This window comes from Gorilla gorilla, chromosome 21, assembly GCF_029281585.2.
Source record: "Gorilla gorilla gorilla isolate KB3781 chromosome 21, NHGRI_mGorGor1-v2.1_pri, whole genome shotgun sequence".
Classification (NCBI taxonomy): Eukaryota; Metazoa; Chordata; class Mammalia; order Primates; family Hominidae; genus Gorilla; species Gorilla gorilla.
In genome coordinates, this window is record NC_073245.2 from 36170528 (window position 1) to 36185359 (window position 14832).

General features: G+C 44.7%; 1 pseudogene; it reads right to left on the minus strand.

Annotated features, from left to right (window-relative positions):
* Nucleotides 1–1467: 1467 nt before the first annotated feature.
* LOC129529040 (protein FAM27D1-like) lies at nucleotides 1468–13430 on the minus strand (annotated as a pseudogene).
* Between the last annotated feature and the right edge of the window lie 1402 nt (nucleotides 13431–14832).

Here is a 14832-nt window from a genome sequence, read left to right on the forward strand (position 1 = left end):
CTGAAATGGCCCTTCATGGATTCTACATAAAGAGTGTTTCCAACCTGCTGAATCAAAACAAATATTTAACTCTGGAAGATGAATCCACACATCACAAAGCATTTTCAGATATAGACTTTTATTGTTTTTATTGTGAAATATTCTGCTTTTTACTATAGGCATCAATGGGTGTGATATATCCCTTCATGTATTCTATAAAATAGGGTTTTCAACCTGCTGAATAAATGCAAAGGTTTAAATCTATGAGATGCACCCACACATTGCAAAGCATTTTCAAAGACAGTTTGTTTCTGCTTTTATCGTGAGATATTTTGTATTTCACTATGGGCCTCAGTGGGCTTCAAACTGTCCCTTTGTAGATTCTACACAAAGAGTGTTTCCAATCTGCTTAATCAAAAAAATGATTAACTCTGTGAGATGAATCCACACATCACAAAGAATTTTTACTGATAGCTTGTTTCTGGATGTTATCGTGGGATAATTGGTTTTTTTATCAACCTGCTGAATCACAAGAAAGATTTAACTCTGTGAGATGAAATCACACATCGCATATAACTTTCAGACACAGCTTTTTTGTAGTTTTTTTTTATCACAGGACATTAAGTTTTTCACTACAGGCTTCAGTGGGCTTTGAAGTGTTCTTGTGTCGATTGTACAAAGAGAGAGTATCCAACCTGCTGAATGAAAACGATGTTTAATTCTTTGAGATGAATCCACACTTCCCAAAGCATTTTTACAGATAGGTTGTTTCCATTTTTTATCATGAGATATTAGGGTTTTCACTATAGGTTTCAATGGGCTCTGAAATGTTTCTTCGTAGATTCTAGAAAAGGAGTGTTTCAATTCTGATTGAATTAAGTGTTCTGATTCTTCTGAATCAGAAGAAAGTTTTAACTCTGTGAGTTGGATCCACACATTGCAAAACTTTTTCACAGATAGCTTGCTTCTAGTTTCTTTAATGGGATATTTGGTTTTCCACTATAGGCCTCAATGGGCTCCGAAATATTTTTATGTAGAATCTACAAAAAGAGTGTTTCCAAACTGCTGAATTAAAACAAAGGTTTAAATATGTGACATTATTTCACGTATCACAAAGTATTTTCACAGATAACTTGTTTGTAGTTTTTATCGCGGGATATTCAGTTTCTCACTATAGGCCTCAGGGTTTGAAATGTCTTTCCTTAGATTTACGAAAAACGTGTTTCTAGCCTGCTGAGTGATAACAAATGTTTAACTCTGTGAGGTGAATACAGACACTGCCAGTTGTTTTCACAGATAGCTGTTTTCTAGTTTTGTGTGTGTGGGATATTCGTTTTTTTACAATATGCTTCCAAGGTCTCAGAAATTCCCATTCGTAGATTCTACAAAAAGAGTGTTTCCAAATTGCTGAATTAAAACTGAGGCTTAACTCTGTGAGATGAATCCAAACATTGCAAAGCATTTGGACAGATATCTTCTTTCTGGTTTTTATCGCAGGATAATTGATTTTTCATTATGGGCCTCAAAGTCTTTGAAAATGCTCTTCATAGATTCTACAATAAAAGTGTTTTCAACCTGTTGAATCAAAGGTTTAACTCTAGGAGATGAATCAACACATCACAAACTATTTTCACTGATAGGTTATTTCTAGTTTCTATCGCAGGATATTCAGTTTTTCACTATGTTGTCTCAAAGGGCTCTGAAATGTCCCTTCATAGATTCTACAAAAAGAGTGTCTCCAACATGCTAATTAAAAAAAACACTTAACTCTGTAAGAAGAATCCACACATCACAAAACACTTTCACTGATAGCTTGTTTTTAGTTTACATCGTGGAATTTTTTTTTTTTTTTTTTTTTTTTTTTTTTTTTTTTTTTTTTTTTTTTTTTACTATAGGCCCCAATGAGCTCTGACATTTTTTTCTTTTTAGATTCAACAAAAATAGTGTTTCCAACCTATGGAATCAAAAGAAAGGTTTAAATTTGTAAGATGAATCCACACATCACAAAGCATTTTCACAGATAGCAAGCTTCTAGGCTTTTTTCGCAGGATATTCTGTTTTTCACTGTAGGCCTCAATGGGCTGTGACATGTTTATTGGTAGATACTACAAAAAGACTGTTTTCAACCTGCTGAATCAAAATAAAGGTATAACTCTTTGAGATGAACCCACACATCCTAAAGCATTTTCACACATAGCTTACTTATAGTTTTTATCGTGAGATATTCTGTTTTTCACTATAGACCTCCATGGGCTCCGAAATGTCCCCTTGTAGATTCTACAAAAAGAGTTTTTCCAAAGTGCTGAATTAAAACAAAGGTTTAACTGTGTGACATTATTTCACAGATCACAAAGCATTTTCACGGATAGCTTGTTTCTAGTTTTTGTTGCAGGATATTTGGTTTTAAACTCCAGGCCTCAATGTGCTTCAAAATGTCTCACCTTAGATTCTACAAAAAACTTGTTTCCAACGTGCTGAATCAAAACAAAAAGCTGGCTCTGTGAGATAATTCCATGCCTCGCAAAGCCTTTTGATAGATAGCTTGCATCAAGTTTTCATCGCGGGATATTCCATTTTTCTCTATAGGCATCAGTGGGCTCTAAAATATCCCTTTGTAGATTCTACAGTGAAAGTGTTTCTAAACTGCTGAATTAAAACAAAGATTTGGCTTTGTGAGATAAGTCCAGACATCACAAAACATTTCACTGATAGTTTGTTTCTAGTTTTTATCACAGGATAGTCAGTTTCTTACTATAGGCCTCAATTTGCTCTGTAATATCCGCTCTTAGATTCCAGAAAAGGAGAGTTTCCAGCCTAGTGAATCACAAGAAATGTTTAACTCTGTGAGATAAAATCACACATTGGAAAGCATTTTCAGACATAGCTTCTTTGTAGTTTTTATCGCGGGATATTTGGTGTTTCACTATAGGCCTCAATGGATTTTGAAATTTTCCCTCATAGGGACATACAAAAAAGGGTCTATCCTTCTGAATCAAAACAAAGTTTTAACTGTGAAAAGAAAATCCACACATAGCAAAGCATTTTTACCATATCTGCCAACAAGGAAACTCTTGTTCTCCCACTTTTATCAGAGGGCTGCATGATTCCTATAGGATGAGAAGCAGGCAGCAGTGTCTGGATGTGCCTGCTCATCTAGGCTCTGTTACAATCATCTGCATGTTCTTCTTCATGTGGAGGGGACCTTTTATGGATCTGTTGCTAGGGGGGACTGCCTCTCTCTACAGATCTTTTGGCTGCCAGGGATTTCAGGGAGCAAAAAATACTTCCAGTAGGCTGGCTGCACTCGAGGCTGTGAGTAGTGGTCTCACTATGGGGGATTCGGGTGTTTGCAGGAGGCTTTTGGGTCCTCTGGCAGGAATCCTTGAACATGGCTTGGACTCTAGCACAGGCCCTCTCATTCTCCAAGGCAAGCATTGATTTTCCATTGCTTTCATGAGGAGTCCATACTACTCTTCATCAGCGCTCCTAAACACACTTTTTTGGCTTGCAATTACCTCAGACGGCCACTGAGACACTCTCTGAACTGCATCTGCACCCATGAGGTCAGTTCGAAGTGTGAGACTTCTGCTTCACCTTGAACTTCCCTTTGTCATGTTTCCTGCCTTTCCCAGAGAGCCATGTTGAGTAGCAGGAGCCCCTGTGAGGCCCAGGATGAAGGGAGGCAGTGAGCTCAAGGGCCCTGCCATTTTCTGCTGACATCTGCCTCTGGGGTCTTGGGTATGATTTCATCACCTGGACACCCCTTAACATCTCAGCAGACTGTATTCCCTTCCCCATGGGACCCAATTCTTGCACACAGCCTCTTTCGGGAATGGAATCAGAGGAACAGTTTCCAGCACCCACATCAGTCTCCAAGTGCCTCCTCCTCCAGCAGGACCTGACCATGTAGATGGCCCGAAGGGGCCTGCTTAGAGGGTGTGGGGGTGAGTCTTCTTAAAATTTGCCCCCCTCGGTGATGTCTAGGTACAGCCCGCCTGTGTTCCCCAGGCTGCTCTCTCCCAAGAAGAGCTTGCTGCAGAAACACACAGCCTCTGAAGCTGCTGGGATGTGTGTTTCTGTGGGAGTGTTTCAAGTTGTGGATATCTGCGTGTGAATGTGGTCATGTGAGTGTGTGTGTGTGTGTGTATGTCTGTGTGTGGGGGTAAGTGGAGTATGCTGAAAGAAATGTGGCTAACGCACTGAAGCACTGTTTTTTGTCACCCCACCTTCTGGTGGCCTGTCTCTGTGGCTCTGCTTGGGCTGAGGGTCTCCATGTTCTTCATTTTTCCATGGTTCCTGAATCCACAGTGAATTGGAAGAACGGCTGACAACCACTGGGGTCAAAATCACCTCCCTTTGCAAAAACGCCACATTTCTACAAAGAAGAGAAGCACACCACACCCCAAAACAGACAACTTCCCGTGCTTTATTGTTCTGTGACCAACCCAGGGCCAGACACCAGCAGTCCAGTCGCAGGGCTTCTTGAACTTACCTCTATTTTGGTTTGTAGCTGAGCAGGTGCTTCAGGTCATCAGGGAGGCACTCCTCCATTGTCTCAGAATCTTATTCTGGGACACAGAGTGTGAGCAACAATAAGGTCAGATAAGGGTGAGGATACAATCTGTTGAGGTGTGGATGGGATCTCACACCTTCACCTGCAAAAAAGGTGCAGACAGATGACACAGAAGTTGCTTCCAACTGCATCCCCTCATTCCCTTCATTGCACAGTCAACAGCATGGCCTGGTGCCCAGGTGGGATGACTCAATCATGCAGGGAAAAGTAGGATTGCAAACTGGGGCCCTTCTGGTCAGCTCCAGAATTGAGCTTTCATTCCCAGAGCCACATTGGAGTGAGATGGATTGATGCTGGGTTGGATGTGGCCTACACACTGGCCTCCTCTTTTCCTGACTTCCATGTTCCTTGTGGGCCTAGAGTGTCCTAGGTCTGGCTCAGTCTGACTTCCATGTTCCTCATGAACCTGGGGTTTTTCTGGGTCTGGCTCAAAGTCTTCCACACTAAAAGTTTCCCAGTTCATGGAGGACGACTCTCATGGGAATCCATTGCATGAGTGTTTTCTTATAAACACTGTCACATTTTAATGACTGGGCAGTTGTGATACTTTTGGAATCATAAATTTCGATTATGTCCACCATCAAGATAACGCTTGTTCTCCCACTTCTAAAGGACAGCTGCATGACTCCTGTAGGATGAGAAACAGGCAGCTGTGTCTGGCTTTTACCTGGCAATCTAGGCTCTGTTTCATGTCATCTGCACTTCCTTTCTCATTGTGGATGGGGTTTTTCATTGGGCTGTTGGTGGATGGGACTGACTTTCATTGTGGATATTTTCGTTGCCAGGAATATCAGAAAGCAAAAGGCATTTTGGGTAGGCTGGCCGCACACCAGGTTGTGGGTAGTGGTCTCATAGTGGTGGCTGGCATTGTTTGCACTTTGCAGGAGGCTTTTAAGTCCTCTGGCAGGAATCCTTGAACATGGCTTGGACTCCTGCACAAGTCTGCTCATTCTCCCAGGAGAGCCTTGATTTTTCTTTGCTTTCATGGGTGGTCCACATTGCCAATCAACAGCACTCCTGCACATTGTTTTCAGGTTTCAAATTGCCCCAGGCAGCCTCTGAGACACTCTCTCAACCTCATGTGCACCCATGAGAGGCCTGTTTTAGGTGTGAGAACACTGCTCCACCTTGGACTTGCCTTTGTCGTGGTTTCTGCCTTTCCCAGAGAGCTGTGCTGAGAAGCAGGAGCCCCTGTGAGGCCCGGGATGAAGGAAGGCAGGGGGTTCAAGGGCCTGGCCATCTTCCACTGACACCTGCCACTTGGATCTCAGATATTATTCCATCACCCAGAGACCTCTTAACAACTCACCAGACTTTATTCCCATCCCCAGGAGACGCAATTCATGCACACAGCCTCTTTTGGGAATGGAGTCAGAAGACCAGTCTCCAGAGCCCACCTCACAGTCTTCAAACTCCTCCTTCTCCTGTGGGACCCTACCTTGGAGATGGCTCATGAAGGCCCTATGTTCGAGACTATTAGCGTGCTGCAGTGGGTTGCTGCAGGCAGCCTTTTTCTGGAGACTAGGCCAGCTCTGGCTGTACCATTTTCCTGAGCTTTGCCAGGCTTACAGCCCTGACAGCCAGGTGCCTGAGCCTGCTTGGTGAATGCACATGTGACCGTCAGGCCACCAGGCACCAGTGGTGAGCAGTGGCTCATGTCACAGTGAATGCCACCATTGCCTGGTGACAAGTCCCTTCATCTTGGTGGAGAAGGAGTCCTCTGTGGATGTGTGTCGGCATTGAACTATCACCTGTCTACTCTGAGGGCTCTATGGGATATTCCCACAATCCTAGGAGTGGGCAGTGGCGAGTCAGCCTGAAGACACATCAAGTGGAGCCCCAGGAATAAACCACAAAATCCCTTAGGATCCAAAAGGATACCCACGATGAGTCAGGCCTGCCTAGACGGTGTGGGAGTGAGTCTTTTTGAAACTTCCCTCCCTGTGATTTCTAGGTACACCCCGCCTCTGTTTTCTGAGGCTGCTCTCTCTCAGAAGGAGCTTTCTGCAGAACCCTGCAGCCTCAGGAGCTGCCAGGCTGTGTGTTTCTGTGGGAGTGTTGTGAGTGTTTGAATGTCTGCGTGTGTGTGTGTGGCTGTATGTGAGTGTGTTTGTGTGTGTCTGTGTGTGTGTGTGAGGGGCATCTGCTAAAGGGAATGTGTTTAATGCACTGCAGCACTTTTTTTTCTAGTCCCTCCACCTTCTGGTGCACCTGTCTGTGTGGCTCTGCTTGGCCTATGGGGCTGCATGTTCTTTGTTTTTCCGTGGTTCCTGAGTCCACGGTGAGTTGGGGGGATGATTGAGACTCACAGGTGTACAAATCACCTCCCCATACAAAGGAGCCACTCTTCTAGAAAGAAGAGGAGCACACCACTCTCATTGTCCTGTGGCCAACCCAGGGCGGAACCCTAGCAGTCCTGTCCACAGGCCGCTTGAATCCAATTCGAATTCCGTTTGCAGCCAAGCAGGTGCTTCACGTCATGAAGGGAGCACTCCTCCAACATCTTGGGATTTCATTCCAGAACTAGGAGTGTGAGCAGCAATAAGGTCAGATATGGGTGAGCATACAGTCTGCTGAGGTGTGGATGGGGTCCTGCACCTTCATCTGCAAAAAAAGGTGCAGACAGATGACACAGGAAGTGCTTCCAACTCCATCCTTGCATTCCCTTCATTGCACAAGCTGTCCACAACATGGCCCCATGGTCAGGTGGGAGGACTCCAACTTGCGGGGAATAAAAAAAAAGGTTTAACTGATACAAAAAGGTTTACCTCTGTAAGATAAATCCACACATCGCAAATAATTTGCAAAGATAGCTTCTTTCTAGTTTTTATGCCAGGATATTAGGTTTTTCAGTATAGTCCACAATAGGCTCTGAAATGTCCCTTCATAGATTCTATAAAAAAGTGTTTTCATCCTGTTGAATCAAAACAAAGGTTTAACTCTGTGAGATAAATCCACACTTCACAAAGCATTTTCACAGATAGACTGTTTTTAGTTTTTACTGTGAAATATTTGGTGTTTTACTTTAGTCCTCAATGTTCACAAAAATATCTTTTTTTTGTATATGATACGTAAAGAGTGTTCTCAACCTACCGAATGATAATAAAGGTTAAACTTTGTGAGATGAATCCACACATCACAAAGCATTTTCACTAATAGATTGTTGCTAGTATGTATCGTGGCATATTCAGTTTTTCAATATACTTGTCAGTGGGCTCCAAAATGTACTTTTGTAGATTTTTAAAAAAAGTGTTTCCAATGTGCTGAATCAATATAAAGGTTTACCTCTGTGAGATGAATCCACCCACCACCAAGCATTTTCAAATATTGCTTGTTTCTAATTTTTATCTTGAAATATTCATTTTTTCACTATAGGCCTCAGTGAGCTACAAAATGTCCCTTCATAGATTGTACAAAAAGAGTGTTGCCAACCTGCTGAATCAAAACAAAGGTTTAAGTTTGTGAGACAAATCCACATATCAGAAAGCATTTTCACAGGTAGCTTGCTGCTAGTTTTAATCACTGGTATTAGGTTTTTCAGTATAGCCTCTAATGTACTTTGAAACGTCCCTTTGTAGATTCTATTAAAAGAAGGTTTTCAACCTGCTGAATCAAAACAAAGGTTTAACTCTGTAAGATGAACCCACACATGGCAAAGTATTTACACAGATAGCTTGTTTGTAGTTTTTATTGCAGAATATTCGATTTTCCACAGTAGGCCTCAATGGGCTCTGAAATATCCCTTCATAGATTCTACAAAGAGTTTTTCCAACCTGCTGAATCAAAAAAAGTTTTATCTCTGATAGATGAATTCACACATCATAAAACATTTTCACGGATATTTTGTTTCTAGATTTTATCACAGGATATTAGGTTTTTCTCTATAGGCCTCAATGGGCTCCAAAATGTTCCTTCCTAGATTCTACAAAAAGAGTGTTTCCAACCTGCTGAATCAAAATAAAGGTTTATCTCTGTCCGACGAATGAACACATCACAAAGCATTTTCACAGATAACTTGTTTCAAGTTTTTATGATAAGGTATTTTGTTTTCCACTGCAGGCCTCAATTGGCTTCAAAATATTCCTTTGAATGTTCTTCAAAAAGATTGTTTTCTACTTGCTGTAACAAAACAAAGGTTTAACTTTGTGAGATAAATCCACACATTGGAAAGTATTTTCACAGATAGCTTGTTTCCTGTTTTTATAGCAGAATATTTGGTTTTACAACTATAGGCCTCTATGGGCTGTGAAATGTCGCTTTATAGATTCTAAGAAAGAGTTTTTCCAACCTGCTGAATCAAAACAATTTTAACTCTCAGTTGAATCCACACAACACAAAGGATTTTCACTGATAGATTTTTCCAGTTTTTATCAAGGAATATTTGTTTTTTTATTATAGTTCTCAATGGGCCCTGAATTGTCTTTTAACACATTCCAGAATTAGACTGTCTGCAACTTGCAGAATAAAAACAAAGGTTTAACTCTGGGAGATGCATCCATACATCACAAAGCATTTTCACAGATAGCTTATCTCTAGTTTTCATTGTGGGACATTCGATTTTTTAAAAGAGGCCTCAATGGGCTTTAAATGTCCCTTCGTAGGTTCTCCATAAATAGTGCTTCCAATCTGCTAAATCAAAACAAAGCTTTAACCTTGGGAGATGAATCCACTCATTGCAAAGCATTTTCACATAAAACTTTTTCTAGTTTTCATCATGGGACATTTGTATTTTTACTACTGGCCTCAATGGGTTCCAAAGTGTCTCTTCGTAGGTTCTACAAAAAAAAGTGTTTCCAACCTGCCTTCTATAGATTTTCCAGAAACAGTGTTTTCAACCTCCTGAATCAAAACAAAGATTTAACTGTGTGTGATGAATCCAGACATCAGAAAGCTTTTTCACAGATAGCTTTTTTCTAGTTTTTATCATGGGATATTTGTTTTTCACTACCGGCCAAAATGGGCTCCAAATTGACCTCTCATAGATTCTACAAGCAGAGAGTTTCCAACCTGCTGATGCAATACAAAGGTTTAACTTTGTATGATAAATCTACACATCACAAAGCATTTTTACAGATACCTTTTTTCTAGCTTTTATCACAGTATATTCTGTTTTTCACTGCAGGCCTCAATTTGCTCTGAAATGTCCTGTCGTGTATTCTACAGTAAGAATGTTTCCAACCTGCTGAATAAAAAGAAAGATTTAACTCTATGAGATGAAATCACACATCTCAAAGCATTTTCAGGGATAGCTTCTTTATAGTTTTTATTAGGATTTTAGGTTTTTCACTATAAGCCTCAATCAATGGGCTTTGAAATATCTCCTCATCAATTGTACAAAAAGAGAGTTTCCAACCTGCTGAATCAAAACAAAGGTTTAACATTGTGAGACAAATCCACAAATTGCAAAGCATTTTTACAGATAACTTGTTTCTAGTTTTTATCATGGGATATTTGGTTTTTCACTATAGGCCTCAGGGGGCTAAGAAAAGTCCCCTCTTTGATTCTACAAAATGAATGTTTCCAACCTGCAAAGTTTCCAACCTGCTGAATCAAAACTAACATTCAACTCTGTTAGATGAATCCATACGTTGCAAAGCATTTTCACAGATAGCTAGTTTCTAGTTTTCATCGTGGGATATTCAGTTTTTTACTACAGGCCTCATTGGGTTTGAAATGACCCCTTGCAGATTCTAGAAAAATAGTGTTTCCAACCTGCTAAGTCAAAATAAAGGTTAAACTCTGTGAGATGAAACCACACATTGCAAAACATTTTTACAGATAGCTTGTTCTAGTTTTTATCATGGCATATGTGGTTTTTCACTATTGGCCTCAATGAGCTCCAAAATGTCCCTTCCTTTATTCTACAAAAAGAATGTTTCCAACCTGCCCAATCAAAACAAGGTTTAACTCTGTGAGATGATTCTAAACATTGCAAAACATTTTCACACATAGCTTGTTTCTAGTTTTTATCCTGGGATATTTGGTTTTTAGTATAGGCCTCTATGGGCTCCAAAATTTCCCTTCATAGATATTACAAGAAGAGTGTTTTCAGCCTTCTGAACCAAAACAAGGGTTTAACTCTGCGAGATGAATCCACACATCTCAAAGCATTTTCACAGATAATTTGTTGTCAGTTTTTATCAGGGATATTCGTTTTTTTATAATAGGCCTCAAGGACTCAGAAATTTCTTATTTTAGATTCTACTAAAAGAGTGTTTCCAACCTGCTGTATATAAACATAGGTATAACTCTATGAGATAGATTTACACATCACAAACATTTTCACAGATAGCTTGTTTCTAGCTTTTATCACAAGATATTCAGGTTTCACTATAGGCCTCGGCGGGCTCTGAAATGTTCCTTTGTAGATTCTACAAAAAAGTGTTTGAAACCTGCAGAATAAAAACAAAAGTTTAACTCTGTGAGATGAATCCACACAACACAGAGCATTTTCACTAATAATTTGTTGATAGTTTCTATGGTGGGATATTTAGTTTACCAATATACTCATCCATGGGCTTCAAAATATCCCTTCATTGATTCTTGAAAAAGAGTGTTTCCAAAATGCTAAGTCAAAACAAATGTTTAACTCTGAGGGATAACCCACACATCACAAAGCATTTTCACAGATAGTCACTGGAACGCTGGCCTTTCTGGAAAAGCCGCCTTTTTGGCATCCCTCCCCTCATGCCCGTGGCAGTGGCACAGTGCCGTATCCTGCCTGGGCTTTGGCCTCTGCTTTGTCCCTCCTCTTACCCTGTCTCCCCTGCTTCTGAGGGGCCTAGATGCCTCTTGCTCTGGCTGAATGTCTTCAACAATGATCACATCCCAGGCCGTCAGGGAGACACTTCCTGGAGATCCCTGTCGTGATTGTTTCTCTCTTTCAACCTGTTTCTGCTTGGTAGGGCAGGATTGCCTACCCTGGAGCTCTTGTCTTCCATACTTGTCTCAGACAGGGAAGCTTCCTTCCTCTCCGTGTTTCACCTCATGGGTGGGCGGATTGCCTGGAATGAGCACTAGGCGACAGTGACAGGCCTTGTCTTCTAGGACAGGTGGTGTCCCATTTCCTCTGCACTTCATGTCTCATTCGTGAGAGACATCCTCTCCTCTGCTCCTGGGTGGACTGACTCCCTGGATCTTTTGATGGTAAAGAATATCGGGGAAAGGAACCAAAGGGACTGGGCTGGGGCTGGAGCTGGGGCTGGATCTGGGGCTGGGGCTGGTTGCAGGGGAGGTTGGGTCAGGGCTACCTGGGCCGTGGAGGGTTGGGGGTGGGGTGAATTTTGCAGAAACCTCTTTAATCCTCTGGCAGGCATTTCAAAATGTGGCTTGGACTCAGGCACAGGCCCCCTCCTGGTTCCCAGTTGTTCTTTGATTTTCCTTGGCATTGATGGAAAGGTCACTTGATCCCCCCTTCCACCGGACACATGTCTGGACACCATTGTTGGTTTCGCCGTCACCCCATATGCCTCCGGTGACACACATTCACACCATCTGCTCTGGGATACGCCAGTGCCACGCTTGGTCGCATTGGCCTCACCTCAGAATCGCCTCTGTCTTTGTTTGCACGTGTCCTGAAAAGCAGTGTCACCTGGGAGGAGCCCCAGGGCTTTTAGAAGCGGGGCAGGCCACTGCTCTTTCAAAGGGGGAGGGAGGCAGAAGGCTCAGCGATCAGTGAATTTTCAGCTGACACCACGCGTTGAGGCCCATGTGATCATTCTGTGCTGCAGGGAGGCCCTGCCTGCCTCACCAGATGTGGTGAACCCATCCTTTCTCACCCAGAGGGGTCCAAAATCGGATCTGAAGTGGAGTTCTGAGAACCTAGCAGGCACCCTGAAGCTCGCCGTCCATCGGTGGAAGTCAGCTCAAGGAGGTCCTGAAGACTGGACTCCTGGGGGTTTGGCCCTGGGCCAGGACACCTGCGGCCCCCTCTCCCACGCGGCCCCAAACGGGACCCCAGATCCAGCCTCTGCCAAGGCTGCAGGAGGAGCCCCCCTGCCGCTGAGCAGCCGCGGCCTTATTTAAAGGGGACGCAGCCCCACTGCCAGGAGCAGAGCGTTAGTCGGCCCAGCCAATGCGCATGCGCGAGGCACGAGCGGATTCTCCCATCACAGTGGTTCCCACGGTTGTCTTAGAAACCAGTCCCCGAGGCTTGGCAAAGCAGTTCTCCTTGGCAGTGCTTGGGTGTCGGGACTCCGAGGTTCCGGCCTGACCGCTCCACGGGGTCGCTCCAGATGCCAGGAGTCGCAAAGCGCTGACCACGATGACGAGACCACGGGCGGAGTCCAGGGGAAGCAGCAAGGCATCCCAGCCTCAGGCCTGCCCGGACAGTGTTCGGGTGAGTCTCCCCAAAAGTCGTGCCCCCGGGATCTCAAGGACAGGTCAGCCTGCGTGCCCCTGGGCTGCTCTCTCACCCGAGTGTCGTTCTCATCCAGAGCAGAACCCCGCAGCCTCAGGGGTTGCCTGGGGGTGTGTGTTTCTGTGCCACTGCTGTATGACTCTGTGTGTGTCTCCCATTCTCTCTTCTGTCTCTGTCTCTCACTCTCTGTGTATTTCTTTCCCTCTCTCTGTCCATTTGTGTGTGTGTGCCCGTGTGCGAGTGTGTCTTTGGACGAATGTGCCCTGTGCGCCAAAAAGCGATTTCTCGCATGTCAGCCTGTCTTTGGTGAGCCTCTTTCTGTGTCTCTGCCTGGGTCCTGTGGCTGGCTGTCAATCGTTTTCACCCTGGTACCACTTTGGCTGTGTGAAGGCTTCGACCGTGTGAGGAGATGCGTTGGTCCCGGAGCAATTGAAATCTCATCCCCATCCTGAGCAGCCTCATTTTTAGGATCAAGATGACCACACTGCAGCCAAGGACGAAAGCCCCACAGGAGCTCATTGTTTTGCAGGAGAGGAGTGGACCCACATCAGAAATGAGGTTGTATCTTTTCCCGGGTCTTCTGTGAGCAATGAAGCCACATCACGATAGAGTCTTGAAGAGGAATCCGGAAATGGGAGTTGGCAACAATCCCTGTCAGTGGAACGCTGGCCTCTCTGGACAAGTCACACTTCTGGCCCCCACCTCTTATGCTCGTGGAGGTGGCATGGTGCTGTATCCTGCCTGAGCTCTGGCCTCTGCCCTGCCTTCCCTCTCGCTCTGTCTCCCCTATTTCTCAGCCGCCTAGATGCCTCTTGCTCTGGCTGAATGTCTTCAACAAAGATTATTTCCCTGTCCGTCAGGTAGACACTTCCTGGAGATCCGTGTCATGATTGTGTCTCTCTCCAAACCTGTTTCTGCTTGATTGGGCAGGTTTGATGTCCCTGGAGCTCTTGGCTTCCATGCGTGTCTCAGACAGGGAAGCTACCTTGGTCTCCATGTTTCACCTCATGTGTAGGTGGATTGCCTAGAAGCAACGGTAAGCGACCGTGACTGGCCTAGTCTTCTAGGACAGGCGTGGTGAAACATGTCCTCTGCATCTCCTGTCTCATTCTTGAGGGACATCCTCTCCTCTGCTCCTGGGTGGACGGACTCCCTGAATCTTTTGGCCGCCTCTTAGATCCGAGGTGTTCTTTGATTTTGGTTGGCATTGATGGAAAGGTCACTTGTGCCCCCCTTCAGCTGGGCACACGCCTGGACACCATTGCTTGTTTTGCCATCGCCCCATATGCCCTCGGTGACACACATCCATACCACCTGCTCTGGTATACGCCAGTGCCACACGTGGTCGCCTTGGCTCCACCTGGGAATCGCCTCTGTCCCTGTTTGCACTTGTCCTGGAAAGCGGTATCAGCTTGCAGGAGCCCCAGGGCTTTTAGAAGCGGGGCGGGCCACTGCTCTTTCAATGGAGGAGGGAGGCAGACAGCTCATGGGTCAGTGAAATTTCAGCTGACAGTATGATTTGAGGCCCATGGGAACATTCTGTGTTGCAGTGAGGCCCTGCCTGCCTTAGCAGATGTGGTGATCCCATCCTTTCTCACCCGGAGGGGTCCAAGATGTGATTCAAAGAGGAGTCCTGAGACCCCAGCAGGCGCCCTCGAGCTCTCCCTCCATCGGTGGAAGTTGGCTCAAGCAGGACCTGGAGACAGGACTCCTGAGGTCACCCGCGGACCTCTCTCCCACGCCGCCCCCTACTGGGTCCTGGATCCAGCCGCCGCGGAGGCTGCAGCAGGAGTCCCCCTGCCGCCGCGCAGCTGCCATTGTTTCAAGGGGACTCCGCCTGACTGCCAGGAGCGGAGCGCGAGTCGGCCTAGCCAATGCGCATGCGCGAGGCGCGAGCCCCTTCTCCCATCGCAGTGATTCC